A 14,115-nucleotide genomic window follows, 5' to 3' on the forward strand; every position below is an offset into this window, starting at 1 on the left:
GAGCTGACATGACAGGAGTTTGGTTTTAAGATGGTCTTGCTGATATAGTGTAGATAATATGCTGGAAGGGTATAGCTGCTATTGGGAGACCCATCAGGAGAAGATGGCCATGTTCTGTAACAGTTGATGGCAGCTTGGTGAGGAGGGTGCAGATGGAGGAGAGTGGATGATGTGTGGGTGATGTTTGAAGGTAGAATTTATAGGTTTTGTCAAAAATGACTCCTAGGACGCTGGCTTCTATCAGTGAATGGCGGTGCTAGTGTGGGATTGCGCCAGTGGCACAGGTTCTGTCCCTCAGAAGAAGGACATCTGGACTGGAGATAATGGTGGAGTCTCATTCCTAGTAACCCTAACTAAAAACTGTGGGAAGTAATGTGTGATGGGCCGAATTGTGTCTCCCCCAAAGATACTGAAGTCCTAACTCCAGAACCTCTTCCTTGGTGATTAGCTGGGAAATCTTTGATGGCCACGTTGAGGAGACTGGTCCTCCACAGAGGTGTTCAACTTCAGCTCACATCATCCTAGTGGGAGTTTAAAATAAATTTCAGTATCTAAGCCATTCCCCAGGCTGATTAATCTAGAATCTCTGGGGTGCGGGGTATGAACCAGTAAGTATGTATGTCCAGTTGTCTCTCTGAATCCACGGGGATTTATTCCAGGACACCCTGCACATACTCAAATGCACGAATGCTCACGTCCCTTATGTAAGTGATGTAGTATCTGCATAAAACATAGGCACTCCTGTCATACACTGAAGCCATCTCTGGATGACTTATACTACCTAATAATGACAAGAGGTCTGTACCTGCCGGTATAGACACAGCCGTCAGGTTCTAACTAGGTGATGCAGGAGAGATGTGGGCTGAGTGCTGGGGAGGGGCTCATCTGTGGACCGAGGGAAGCTGCAGGCAGGCGCACCGCTAGTTACTTCTCAAGCAGGTTCAGGGCAGGGCTGAGAACAAGGCATGGATGGAACCCTCGAGGACAGAGAGCTGTGTGTCTGCACGCATTTACAGTCTTGTGTTGCTCAACATTGGGGCTGCATGCTGAGAAATGCACTGTTAGCCAATTTGCCGCTAGACAGTCCTCAGGGAGTGTACTCACACAAACCAAGAGGCTACGTCGTCCCCACGCCTTATAACATCATGGGCCACCGTGTATGCAGTCCATCGTTGATAGAAAGGTCCTCATGCAGCGTGTGACTGTTTCCATATTTACTCTTCAGCTAAGGGCGTCAGGTTGCTGCTTCTCTGCGGGGTAGTCTGGTGGACTGGATTTTGAAAGCCCCTGGTGTTGGTTTCTTTTAGGTTGCAGAATTCCAGAGAACATTCTTCCACTTTTCTCCTGTTTTCTGGTAGGGTGGGGTTGGGTGATCCTGGAGGCTGAATAGAGGTTGTCACCTGCAAGGAATTAGACAGGGGCGCAGGAATCTAAGTGTCTCTAAGTTTTCATCCAGTCCTCTTGTTTTAGTTCACTTGTGACCTTGCCCTCCCTCCCACGTCCAGATATCCTGAGAGCCCTCCATTCCCGATTGTCTAGGGGGTTCCGCAGTAGAAACCAGTTATTCTCAGTTTTCCCTGAGTGCTGGCTAGGACTCAGATCTAGGGGTCTGCAAGTCAGCAGCGTGTGCCATCATGCCAGGCTCAGCTGTGAAACCTTTCATGCTCCTTCTTCCTCTCTGAGTCTCTATACTTAAAGTTTTGTGTCTCAAAGAACATCCTTGACACAGAGGTTGGGGAGGAATCAAAGGAAATGAGTAATTCCAGCGTCTCCCAGCCGAGATTCGTGTATGAAACACCTTGAGATACGAACTCCCGTGTCTCCTCGGGAAGGCTTTTTGGCTGCATGTAACAGAAGCCCCAGCGACAGGGACTGGAACAAACGTGGCTTTGTTGATCTCGTACAGACGTGGTTCTGTTTGTCCAGTGAAGCTGCTGAGGCAGGGCTAGGCACTCACAGTCCTGTTGATCTGGCCTTGTGCAAAAAGGACATCGCCCTTCTCCAGCTTCTGTGGGGAGTGGGGTGGGGGACGGTGCTGGGCGAGCCACCCAACCATGCTGGTCGGTCACCAGACGGCCACAGCAGAGCACAGCGGTTTAAAACACGGCATCATGGAGAGAGGCAAACCTTGGTTCGAATCCCAGTTCCACCCTGGCTGGCTTGCCTCAGCTTCCCCATCGGTGAAAGGGGGTGAAGCAGACCTCACTGGACAGAGCAGTGGGTTGGTGTGTACAGGTTCAGGGGCTCCCTGTGGGACTCACTGAACACGGTGCCCACGACATCATCACGGCCACATGTGACCCCTCCTAGAGCGCCTGGGGTCAGTGTGCTCACAGAATTTTACTTAGGTTCTTTTCTGAGTTCCAGATCTCTCTTCAGCTTTCTTCCTTTCCCTGGGCCAGTTAGGTTTTTTTGCCCCTTGCTCCCCCATCCACAAAGGAACCCTTCTGGCTGGTTCTATCAGAAGCCCTGGGTTGGGCACCTCCCTGAGGCCTCGGCCTTCAGGTCCCCAGTTCTGTGGGTTCTGGTGGCCATGGTGCCACAGGCTCCTTGGCCCAGGCATTAACTGGACTCCCAGAGCCTCTGGTTTCAGTGGGTCTTGCAAAGCAAGAGTTAACGATTTTCCTTTCTCAGTGAGTATTTATTGAGCTCCAGCATTTCCCCTCTTGCTTATGTGTTCATTCATTAACACTTCCTGGGTTCCTCCATTCTATCTTCATTTTTATGGTGCGGGGTATGGAACCCAGGGCCCTGCTGATGTCAGACAGTGCTGAACCACCGAGCCACATCCCAGCCTCTCATCCACGGCTGACCCGTTCATTGTGATTAGTGTAAGCTTTAACCTTGATGCACATGGCATTGAGTCATATAGACCTAATTTTAAATCCTGGTTTTACTATTGACTATGGGATGTTGGAAAGTTCTTTCACCTCTCTGTGCCTCAGTTTCCTTATGGTCCCCATGTGGCTAGTGATGATCCAGAAGATAGCATGAAATGAGCTATGGTGTGTCAACTGCCTCGGGCTCAGCACTGGCCCATGATATGCACTCAGTAGTGAAAGACACGCCCTGTCGTGGGTATATCACATGTATGACATTGGATTCATCCTTTATTACCCTGTAAAATGACCACAAACCTAATGGTTTACAACAACACACAGCTCAGCCTCTATGGGTTACGAGTATGGGCTTAGCTGGGTCTTCTGCTTCAGGGTCTCTGAAAGCTGCAATCCAGATGCAGCAGGGGTTGGGGTCTCATCTGAAGGCTGGACCAGAGAAGGCTCTGCTTCCAAGCTTACTGAGGGTTGGCAGAATTCAGTTCCTGAGGGTTTGGGACTGAGGGCCTCAGTTCCCGGCTGGTATTGGCTGAATGCCACCCTCATATCCTTGCCACATGGGCTTCTCCAACATGACACCTGTTACAGAGAAGCTAGTGAGGAAGAGACCATCCTATTGAGTCTCCCCATCACAGGGGTGACAGGCTGTCCTCTATTGGTTAGAAGCAAGTTACCATGTGTAGTGTGCACTTAGGAAGAGTGGACCGCTCAAGGGCACAAACACCAAGAGGTAGAGACGATCAGAAGTCAAGTTCAGTTTGGCAACCACAGTTAATTCTCTACTTGACCCCAGGAAGTAAGCACTCTAAGTTCATTTCACAGAGAAGTTAGGAAAGTTGAGCCTGGATTCAAACCCAGGCAGTGTCCTGAGCTCACCCGTGGCATTTGCAATTATTACTTAAATGCTTATTGAGCACCTGCTTTGTGCCAGGCCAGGTATGGGGGTCACAGACATATAGGGAAAGTCCCTGCTTCCAAGAAGCTCATAGTCTTGTGGGGGAGACAGAAACATAAGCAGACACACAATACCAAGGAGTGGGGAGTCTGGGAGCCATTTTTACCAGCAGAAAACTTGGGAATGAAATCACCACAGGAGAGGTCTCCTGCACACTGGAGCTCGCGGGCTGCCCTGCCCTGGTGGTGGACTGAGTCCAGGCCCCCCAGGAGTCCTTTCTGGATGTTTTTAGTCATTTGTTAGCAGACAATAGCAACAGGCATCCATGCTTTAAAAAAGTGGAGGAGAAGGCTTAAAATTGGGAAATGTTATGATTCTGGGGTAAGACTGTATGGAAACACATGGGGGTCACGCACCTCCTCTGCTGGTGACATGCTTGGTGGCTGAGTCAAGCCTCAGTGTATCCATCTGCTAAATGGAGTTTCATTCACACATTCCTGGGCTCAATGAAGCAAAATTAGAGCTCCTGTCGCTCACCTTTGGAGTTGGATGATAACTCGAAACTGCAAGGGGAAGGGCGTGATTCAGCACAGCCAGGAGGTGATGGGTGGTTGTAAATGTACATGTGTGTGTGTGTGTGGTTGTGAGTTTGTATGTTTGTGAGTGTATGTGATTGTGGGAATGTGCTGGTGTGCTATATGTGAGTGTATGCATGTGATTGTGTGCTTGAGTGTGCATTGTAAGTGTGTGTTTGTGTGTGTGTGTGTGATTGAGAGTGTGTCTGTGTGGAGGGTGGATGATGAGACCCTGCTTCTCCCTGGGTCCTACCCTCTCCCCCAAGGGGTTGCCAGGGGCTGGGAGGCTCTGAGCCCCTCTGCTCCCGAGGGCAAGCACCTGGTGATGGGTCCTGTCAAGGCAGAATAGCACCTTCTCAGTGTGGCTCAGGGAGAGACCTTGGTGGCAGCCTGGGGAGGAGCTGGGTTTGCTGCTATGTCCTTGATTTTGTTTTTCTTTCATCTGCAGGCAAGGGGGTGGGGTCAGGGCCTTGCTTCTGTCCCTGCTCCTGAGCCAAGGTGGAGCAGGAAGGGAGGGGGAGGTTGGGACGGAGCCTCCCCCCCGCTCTGGGCCTTGAGCATGGCCTCGAAGGAGTCATCCCCTTTAGACCTGTTCCTGCCCCACCCCAGCTGGCCTGCTTCCACCCTGGAAGTAGGAATCAGGACCCCTGGAATAATGACACACTCTTTGGGAGAAGCTTCTGGAAGAAGCCCCCAGATGGTTTCTAGGGAAAGGGTCTCTGGCAGTTGAGCAAACTTCTTCCCTCTGGCTTCTGTGTATATCTAATCCTGACACAGGAGGGTCGGTGTCATCCCTGCGTCCATCTCAATGTTCATCACTCACCTCCCCAAGAAATTGGACCCCGGGAGCCTTCCTGGACCCCAGAGGATGTCACTTTACTGAGGATGGGAGGGGTGTCTAATTGGCTTCTAGAAAGTGCTGCTATCTTCTGTGGCTCTGAATGCTGTGTAACCTCAGGCAAGATATTTAATCTCTCTGAGCCTTTCAAGTCTCAATAGTAAAATGGAGAGAGTCACCCTAAGGAGCAGTGATTTTGTTGTGGAAATTAAATGAGATAATATGCACAAGCCCACAGCAAGGTGCCTCATGGAGAAGCTCATGAGCAAGAATGGTTGCTGTGGTCTTGCGTAAGAGTGGGAGTCTGGGTGGGAACTGTGAGGGTGGCCCCGTGGGGTGGGGCACCTCCCTGCAGGGTCACTGCTGTGGAGGTGGTGATGTTTTATTGATGGTATAGGGGAGGGGCACCTGGGTAAGACCTTCAGGTTCATCTGAAATTTCATAATAAACATTAAAAATGTAAAATGTTATTGCATTCTGCAGAAAAGTAATTATGAGTAACTGTTTTTAAAAAAGAGTGGGAGAGGGGCTGGGGGTGTGGCTCAAGTGGTAGCGCGCTCGCCTAACATGCATGAGGCACTGGGTTCGTTTCTCAGCACCACATAAAAACAAAATAAAGATATTATAAAAAAAAAAGTCATTGAAGGATTAAAAAAAAAAGAGTGAGAGAGGAAGAGAACAATCAAAGGGGAAAGATTATAATGAAAAGTTACAGCACAGTGTTCCAAGTGTAGGCAGGAGTGAGGCCCAGGACAGCCCCTCTGGGTGGGGACACGGCTTTTCAGCCATTGCCAGATTCTCCCCTGGACAGTTTTTGTTTATTTGGTTGTTTTTTCATTGTGGTAAAATACACAATGTGTCAATTCCCCCCCTGACCACTTTTGAAGGTACAGCTCGCTGGTGTGATGGTCTTCCTAATGTCCTGCAGCCAGGCCCTGTCCCCCTCCAGCATGCTCTCCAGTTTGTAAAACTGGAGCCCTCCCCACTAAACAATGGCTGCTGTCCCCCGACTTTCCGAAACCCTCTGGGTTCTGGCCTGGAGAGCCGGCCCAGGAGGCTTCCAGGAGTCCTCCTGACTCTGCCTGGGCTGTGGGTCCGCTCCACCCTGGACATGTGCCCCCCAGGGGCAGCTTCTTCCCAGGCCTTTGCCCCTGGTAATGGCCATGAAAGGGAAGCGAGGAAATGAAAGACGGGGACCAGGCAGAGGTGCAGGGGACCAGGCAGAGGTGCACACGGGAGTTTATCTGTCAGAGCTGACAAATAAAGGCCACCTCTCCAGAGACGGAGAGAGGCAACCAGGCTTGGGGTTCAGGACTTGGATAGGGCAGGCTCAGGGATTGGATCTGGGTGGGTCCTTATGGGGGTGGTTAAGGTGGGGTTGGTATGAGGGAGTGGGGAGCCTTTCTCAGAAAGGCCCTTGTATGGGAAAGCAACATTTTTCTTAAAATGGCAGGTGTCACGTAAGACGGCCATCCAGATGCTAAGCAAGGACCTACATTTCCCCCTTTTTTATTTGTTATTGGGCCCCTTAAGGGACAGGGCATAGATCAATCTTCTGTACCTCTTCCTGCTGGGAAGGGGTGGCGTCTGGACCCTTGTTAGGGGCGTGCGGTGTCATTGAGGCAGTGGTGATGGTCAGGAGGTGCTGGGTGATGCTGACTCCAGATGGCCCAATTTTGGTGAGGGGTTGGAGGTCCTGTAATAGAAGCTGGTTCACGGTTTGGTTAGAGATCCTTTGAATCTGGTCTTGAATAAATCTAATGATGCAGGGGGGCAAGCATTAACAGAAGGCCTATGACAAGGAGAGAGGTCAGGAAGAAAGTGCCCACTGCAGAAGGGGGTCACTTAGCTGCCATCCTTCAGTTCCAGTGGCAGTGGGAAGCTTTGAGGCCTGAAGGAGATCAGAGGTAAAGGGGGCATTAGTAATTGAAGGTCTCTTGGTAGTAAGGAATCCGTGCTCCTTCCAAATAGCGAGTGGGAGAGAAGTATGTGGAAAGCGTGTTTAGAGTCAGTGTAGACCTGGAGGGAGGCTCCCTTTGCCCCAGCGAAGGCTCTGAGGAGGGAAACCAGGTCAGCCTGCTGATTGGATGTATTATTGGGGAGGGAGCCGCTTCCACAAGGAGGTTAGAGACACTATAGCAGACCCTGCCCCAGGAACTCCCTCCTGAAGGAAGGAGGAGCCGTCTGTGAACCACGTGTGTGGCCTGGAGCAAGGGGCCTTCCTGTGTGGGAGGGATGGAAGAAGCTCCTCCAGTCTCAGTGCAGGAATGGGTAAGAGGAGAAGAGGTGGAAGAGTCCCGAGGAGCGGGGAGGAGAGGAGCAGGGTTTAAAGGTGAGCAGTGGGGAAAGTCAGGCTGGGTCTTCACCAGGGAACCCTGTGGAGATAAAGGCAACAGTGGGGCAGGGAGCTAAGCCCAGGTAGGTCAGCAGTTGCTTTAGGGGAAGGGGAGCCAGGATGGGGAGTGGGGCTCCAAAGGTGAGTTTCTTGACTCGTTAATGAGTAGAGAGGCTGCAGCCAGCATTTGTAGGCAGGGGTCCATCCCCGAACAGTAGGGTCAAGACCCTTCCATAGATAAGCCACAGGACAAAGGCTGGCCCCAGCACCCCTAGTGCAAATCCCTGCTTTTCAGTCGCAAAAGGTGAAATGGGCCTCTGAGATAGAGGGACAGGAAAAGTTTTGAAGTCATTCTTCTGTGTTATACACTGACACTTTTTTCCCCTTGGGCCTCTTATCCATCCTGCTGAGTCTGTCCTTTGTATTTCAGTGTTAGCCTCAGTGTGGCTGTGGCCAGGGAGATGGCTGCCAGGGGCTTTACAATGTAGGAGGGTTCTGACCCTAGAAGTAGATCTCTGGTGGCTTTAGTGGCAAGTAGAAGCTGGGGGTGGGGCAAGAGGAGCAGAGGGAAGGCTTAGGATGGAGAAAGGAGAAGCCTGCACAGAAGGGCTTTCCTTCCATTTTCCTGAGCGCTTGCAAAAGTTATGAAGATCGTAAGGTTGAACTGGTCGATGGGCCTTTGAGGAGGAGGGGAGGGAAGGGCGAAGTCACTTACCCAAATGAGGCCTGAGTGTGGATGAAGAAGAAGAGTGCTGGGTGAATGGAAGGAGGTGTGTGGTCATTGTCCTGGGCCCTCAGGCCAGGGTCCCAAAGCAGCTCAAATCCTCGGAGGGGAGAGCAAGGCTGACATGAGAACATGACCTGGTCACTGGCATCAATGAGGAAAAGTGGCGCAGGACTAGTCACACACCCCTGGGGTAAGAAGCGGGTTTATTGTCAGGAACCTGTTGAGGCTGCTCTGCAAAAAGAAAGGGACAGCAGCAGCCAGGAGGGACAGCGGGTATTGTGACTGGGCCAAAAAATGGAGGGGGCTTTGAGATGGATGTGAATGGGCTCATGGTGGCCTGAACATATGATATCTCTTTCCATTTTACTGACTTGGAACATCCCAGACAGTAGGTCCTCCTCGGAAGGGGCTAAGGGGAAGGCACTGGCAGACGGAATAGGGGGTGGTCCTAAGGTCAGGGTGAGGACCAGGGGAGCGGCAGGCGAGTCTGGACGGAAGCATATGTGAGGGGAGAGGAAAGCGTAGCCCCCAACTTTGTGAGGATGTCCTTTCCCATAAGGGGAACAGGGCCCTGTGGACTGACCAAAAAGGGATGGGTAAAAATTAGAGCCAAAAGTGCAAACAAGGCGAGGTGTCTGTAAGGTAAGGTTTACCCTCTACCCCACAGTAGAGGTCACAGGACGAGTGGCAGGCCCCCAGATCTCCTGAGGACTGGATATGTGGCCCCAGTGTCCAGGAGGAAGGAGACAGGCCTACCTGAAATACGCAGAGTTACCCTGGGTCCCCGTGGAGTGATGGCAGTGGTCAGGTGATGGGACCTGGGCCTCGTCAGTCCTCGGCAGCCAGTCCTAAGAGTTGGAGAGGGGAACCAGAAGGGCTGGATGGCTGGGGGCCGCTGTGGGCTCGGGAACAGTCAATAGCCCGTGTCCCTCGATGGCATTTAGGACAAGGGCCCAGAGGCTTGTCAGGCTTGGGACATGTACGAGCCCAGTGACCCATCTGACAACATTTAAAACAGGGTTCAGGTGGTCCCGAGGGACCCCGAGGGATAGATGTGAGGCCAGATGGATGGCTTGAGCGAGCATCTGTTACTTCTGCTTCTGGGCCTTCTCGTCTCTCCCATTATACACCTTAAGGGCCAGAACCTCAGCTTGGGGAGATAGGGGCCCCCTCTTGAGGCGCCTTAGTTTGGCCCTAGTATCAGGGAAACTGGGGGAGAAAAAGTAGGTCATTAGTAGTTGTCTCCCATCTGGAGTCTCAGGGTCCAGATTAGCATATTGTAATAAAGCCTTGGTCAGGCGATCTAAAAATGCTGAGGGTTTTCATTTTTATCTTAGATGACTTCCTGGAGCCTTTCATAATTGATAGGCTTATGAGTGGCCTTTCTAAGTCCTGCCATGAGGCAAGTAATGAATTGGTCTCTACTAGTTACTCCTCCAGGCGAATTATAACCCCAATCAGGGTCCTGATGAGAGACTGCTTCAGTGCCAATCGGATGGGCAGGGGAGGTCTGATGCACCTCATCAGCATACTTTCTAGCTTGCTCTCAAACTCGCCTGCCTTCCTTGGACAGGAAGGTGGTAGACAAGATCATATGGACATCACGGAAGGTCAAATTATGTGATTGGGTCAGATATTGAAACTCTTTGATGTATGTGGTGGGGCTTGAAGTTTAGGACCCAAGCCGCTTTTCTGTGAAAGATCTGACAAAGAGAAAGGCTCATGAACCCGGACTACACCATCTACCCCAGCCACCTCGCATAGAGGACACAGAGATGAGGGTTGGGCAGCCACAGCCCGTGAGCGTGTGGCAGGAGGAGAGAAGGACAGAGAAGCCGAGGGGACAGTTGCTGCAGAGGCTTCATTAGAAAGAGAACTGTGGTGTGGTGGGAGCTCATCCACTGGGTCGAAGGAGGAGTCCTGGCTAGGATCTTCTGTCCCTTGGGAAGCAGGTGTAGGGGAGGTGAGAGCTGAGAGGACTTGTGCGGGAGAGCAAGAGTTGCAGAGAGAGGGCTTAGAACGTAGGGAGGAGAAGGCTTGAATATATGATATCTCTTTCCATTTTCCTGAATGCTCACAAGAGTTGAAATATCCCTGATAATATTGGGGTCTAGAGTTAAGTGGCCATTTAGAGTCATTATCCAAAGGATATTGAGGCTAGATCTGATTGCACAATTGGATAAGTTTGGGGGGGTTTAGGTCCGGGGCAAGAGAGAGATCCTCTAGGTTAGCCAGGAGGCAGCCTAGAGGACTATGGGAGGGAATGGATGAGGAGTAGCCCATGGTGAGACATAGGTGGTGGATTTAGACGTGGCGCGTCCCCCAGTCTCTAGTATCACCCAGTCAAGAGGATGGTTATGCTCAGGGGGTCGTCGCTGGGTAAGTGTCGGGGGCAGGGCCTGTAGAGGTACTGGGCCGCAGGGTTGGGACTACATAGGGGCAGGAGGTCTCACCAGGAACAACTCCCAATCACCCTTGGTGGTCTTTCTCAAAGCCCAGGACCCAAATAAAAGACCACCTATAGACCCAGTTGACAGTAGGGATCAGTCGTAGCTGAAAGCTGTGGCTGGGGGCGCTCCTGACCACATGGTAACCGTGGGAGTGCTGGATGATCACCGTCACTTCCTGGGACCCATAGGTTGTTTAGGTCCACCAGAGACAGGGTTCTTACCTGGAATGTCCCGTGATGGATGCAGAGAGGGCGTTTGGCAGAATGGAGGGCCGGGTCCCATGATGGAGGTTGGATCAGGGCCCAGGGATGCTCAGTGACCCTCAAAGAGGGGAGCAGACACACCGGGGGAACTGAACCCCAGTTTTGGCATCAATGAAAGGAAAGCGAGGAACCAAAAGACGGGCGAGTGAGAAATGAAAGAGACCAGGTAGAGATACGCAAGAGAGTTTGTCAGAGCTGACAAATAAAGGCCATCTCTCCAGAGATGAAGAGAGGCAAAACAGGCTTGGGGTTTGGGATTTTGATGGGTCAGGCTCAGGGATTAGAGCCGGGAGGGTCCTAATGGAGGTGGTTAAGGGTGAGATTGGTATGAAGGAGTGGGAAGCCTTTCTCAGAAAGGCCCTTGGGTGGAAAGCGAAAAATTTTTCTTAAAATGGTGGCTGTCACTTAAGATGGCCATTGAGATGCTAAGCAAGGACCTTACAGCCACAGTGGGAGCTGTGCCCCAGACCTGTGGGTTGGAGGGAGGGAAGACGCTGCTTTCCTGGAAGGGGCCAGGGTCACCAGAACCAGGCACCCAGGACCCTAAGCAAAGACCGCCTAGCAACCCACAGCCTCCAGTTCCAAAGAGGGGGAGGTGGTAAGGTCAGGGCTCAGGGTGGGGCTGAGCCTGCATGTGGGAGGGGAACAGAAGCTCCCAACTGAGGCCACCAGGGAGGGAGTGTTCCAGGCAGCTGGAGCCAGGGCAGAGAGCTCTTGGAGAGAACCAGGTTAGAAGGCCAGGCAGGAGCCTAGGTGGGCATGGAGCAGGTTTTCTGGGCCAAGTTCTTCTTGATGTTGGCCCACCCAGTTTCCCACTCCCAGCAGAACCCCAAAACTACTCAGAATAGTACCCAAGATCAAGATCTAGAGAAGTAATTTCTCCAGTCTGGTGGGAAAGCCTGGGCTTGGATAGCTCCCTGTCCCCCAACCCCAGGCCTCCAGGGCCAAGCTGAGCCGAGCTGAGCCAAGCCCAAGCCCACCCCTCCCAGGAACGCCGTCTGGGACACACAGGGCAGGTTCATAGCTGTTTTCTTATTTTTCACTCTCTGCCCAGCCCTGTGATGCCCAGCCCTGTGATGCCCAGCCCTGTGATGCCCAGCCCTGTGATGTGGGACTGCAGGTCCCTCTTTACAGCATCACGACAATGAGGCTCTGGGAATTGAGGGGCTTATCCAAGGTCACAGGGCTGGAGTATAACCTAAGAGTCTTCCCGAGATGCACTGGAATCTTGCTCCTGGAGCTTAATCCGAGGCCAGGAGGAGCGGATTGGGAATGCATGTGGAGTTTAGGTCCCTCCCTAGGCCATGGCACCGGAATCTACAGTTTACTGTGAGCCCTGGTGATCTGCTGGCACTTTCCAGGGGAAGAGCATTGCTGAGGGAAAGGCCTTCCCTGGAGAGGGCGCAACTTCCGGGCAGGGCAGGGCGAGTCTACCTACTTGGAGAGGGCAGGTCCCCCTCACAGGACTGGAGGAGTGCTGGTTGTGTGTTCCACGACCTGTCCTGCCCACCCACCGCTGCTCCCCAGAGCCCGGGCCTGTGCTTTCCAGTCCCAGCAGGTGCATCCCCACCCCGTTGTGTGGCAGCTGTAGCGGGGGCTGGGAAGCTCTTTCAATGGCTGCCCCCCACGAGCCCCACTCTTTCCCCACCGCCAGCCCCCTCTGCCTGGCGAGGCTGATTGTCCCATTCAGCACCCCTCCCCGGATTGGCTCGTAGGCTTTCCAGCGCCTTTAGCTGCCTAATTACTGCTGATCGAGGGCTGCACGTGCGGCCTCTGTGAATAAGTGATTCTGTAATTGCTGCTGGCACCCAGCCTGCGGGTAGGGGAGGGGAGGCCTCCAGGGACAAAAGGGTTCCACTTTGGGGAGGGGGGCATGGAGGGCAGCCCCGGGCTTTGTTCTGCTCCTGGACTGGGGGCGGGCTCTGGATGGCAAAGCCCTGCCATGAAGGCAGGAGCGAGGCTGAGCTGCAGCTGAGAAGCAAGCCTGGCAGGCCACTTTGGCTTTGAGCATTGAGTGTGTTCCGCCAGGCCCCGTGCTCTGCATCCCAGATCTCACAGGGCCACCGCTCTTCCTGGCCTCCCCAGGACATTCCCAGTTCTTACCACAGAGTCTCACATCCCGACAATACCCCCCACCCCAGTCCCAGGCCAACCTGGACAGGTGGCCATGCTCTGTCTGATTCTGAGCGCCTGGAGATGGTGGACTCCTGACCCCAGTTTTGCAGAGGAAGGAACTGAGGCTTAGAAGGATGGAGGGCTTTTACCCCTGGGGTCAAACAGCTGCTAAGTGGCAGAGGCTGGGTTTGGATCCAGGTCTATTAACTCCAAAGATTCACCATGCAAGGACTTGGCCAGGGAGGGCTGGTCCGAGTGCCCAAGTGTGCAGTGTGCCCCTACTCCATGTTCTCTCTAGCCCAGGCCCCAGTACCCAACACCACCTCTGCCTTGCACCTATCACCCCTGCCCACAAGGTTCCATCCCTTCTCTGTACGGACTGGATCCTGAACTGGACCAGTCACAGGAGGGGTGGACTCTGGCCCCCTGTGGCTCATCCTGCAGCCAGGGCCTGTCTAGACCCTTGGGGAGAGAGTACCCACCGGGAGGACAGAACTCTGGCCTTAGAGTCCAAGATCAAGTGGGGCCCAGGGGGCCCAGGCCTCTGCGTGGGATCAGCAGGTCGGCTTGGGTGCAGTCCAAAGTCCCTCCCAGCCCTGGGTACCAGCTGGAGGCCACTCATAAGCTACTGGCCGAGTGTACCCAGCTGTAGTTCCTTGCTGACTGCGTGACCTTGGGCCAGTTACCTAATTTCTAGAAGACGCTTGGTGAAGGGGAGAAGGATGTTGCCCACCTCTTGTTCTTAAGCAGACAGTCCAGGGAGAGCTCCCACAGGATGCCCAGCGAGCAGCAAGTAATAGCTAGTTGGTGCTTGTAGTGTTTTTATTTTTAGCCATTTCCTCCTCCTCCATGAGGTGGGGGACTCAAGCTAAACCCCCTGCCCCTCTCCCCGATGGCTGCTTCAGGGATCCTGGCAGGCCCCTTGGCCTGGTGTCTGAGCCAGTGAGAGCTGGGGGGAGAGACCGACACTACCCCCTGGGGCCTAAAATAGAGAGAAAGCTCACTCCCAGCCAGGCTTGGCAGGACAGTTTTGCCCATACAAGGCCAGAGTCAGTGCCACCTGGCAGCCCCTTGGGGCAG

General features: G+C 53.1%; 1 protein-coding gene and 1 long non-coding RNA gene across 2 annotated transcripts in view; one reads left to right on the top strand and one right to left on the bottom strand.

Annotated features, from left to right (window-relative positions):
* ACCSL (1-aminocyclopropane-1-carboxylate synthase homolog (inactive) like) overlaps window positions 1–14,115 on the top strand; it is a 114,698-nt gene that overhangs the window by 61,905 nt on the left and 38,678 nt on the right. The gene's annotated exons all lie outside the window — the stretch shown is intronic.
* Window positions 8,195–13,805, bottom strand: LOC308641431. Its single transcript, XR_014020454.1, has 3 exons — window positions 13,769–13,805; window positions 8,964–9,055; window positions 8,195–8,323 (listed from the first exon to the last, which is right to left on the bottom strand). It is a non-coding gene; the product is annotated as an uncharacterized lncRNA (long non-coding RNA).

Source organism: Spermophilus citellus, assembly GCF_964194105.1.
Source record: "Spermophilus citellus genome assembly, chromosome: 2".
NCBI lineage: Eukaryota > Metazoa > Chordata > Mammalia > Rodentia > Sciuridae > Spermophilus > Spermophilus citellus.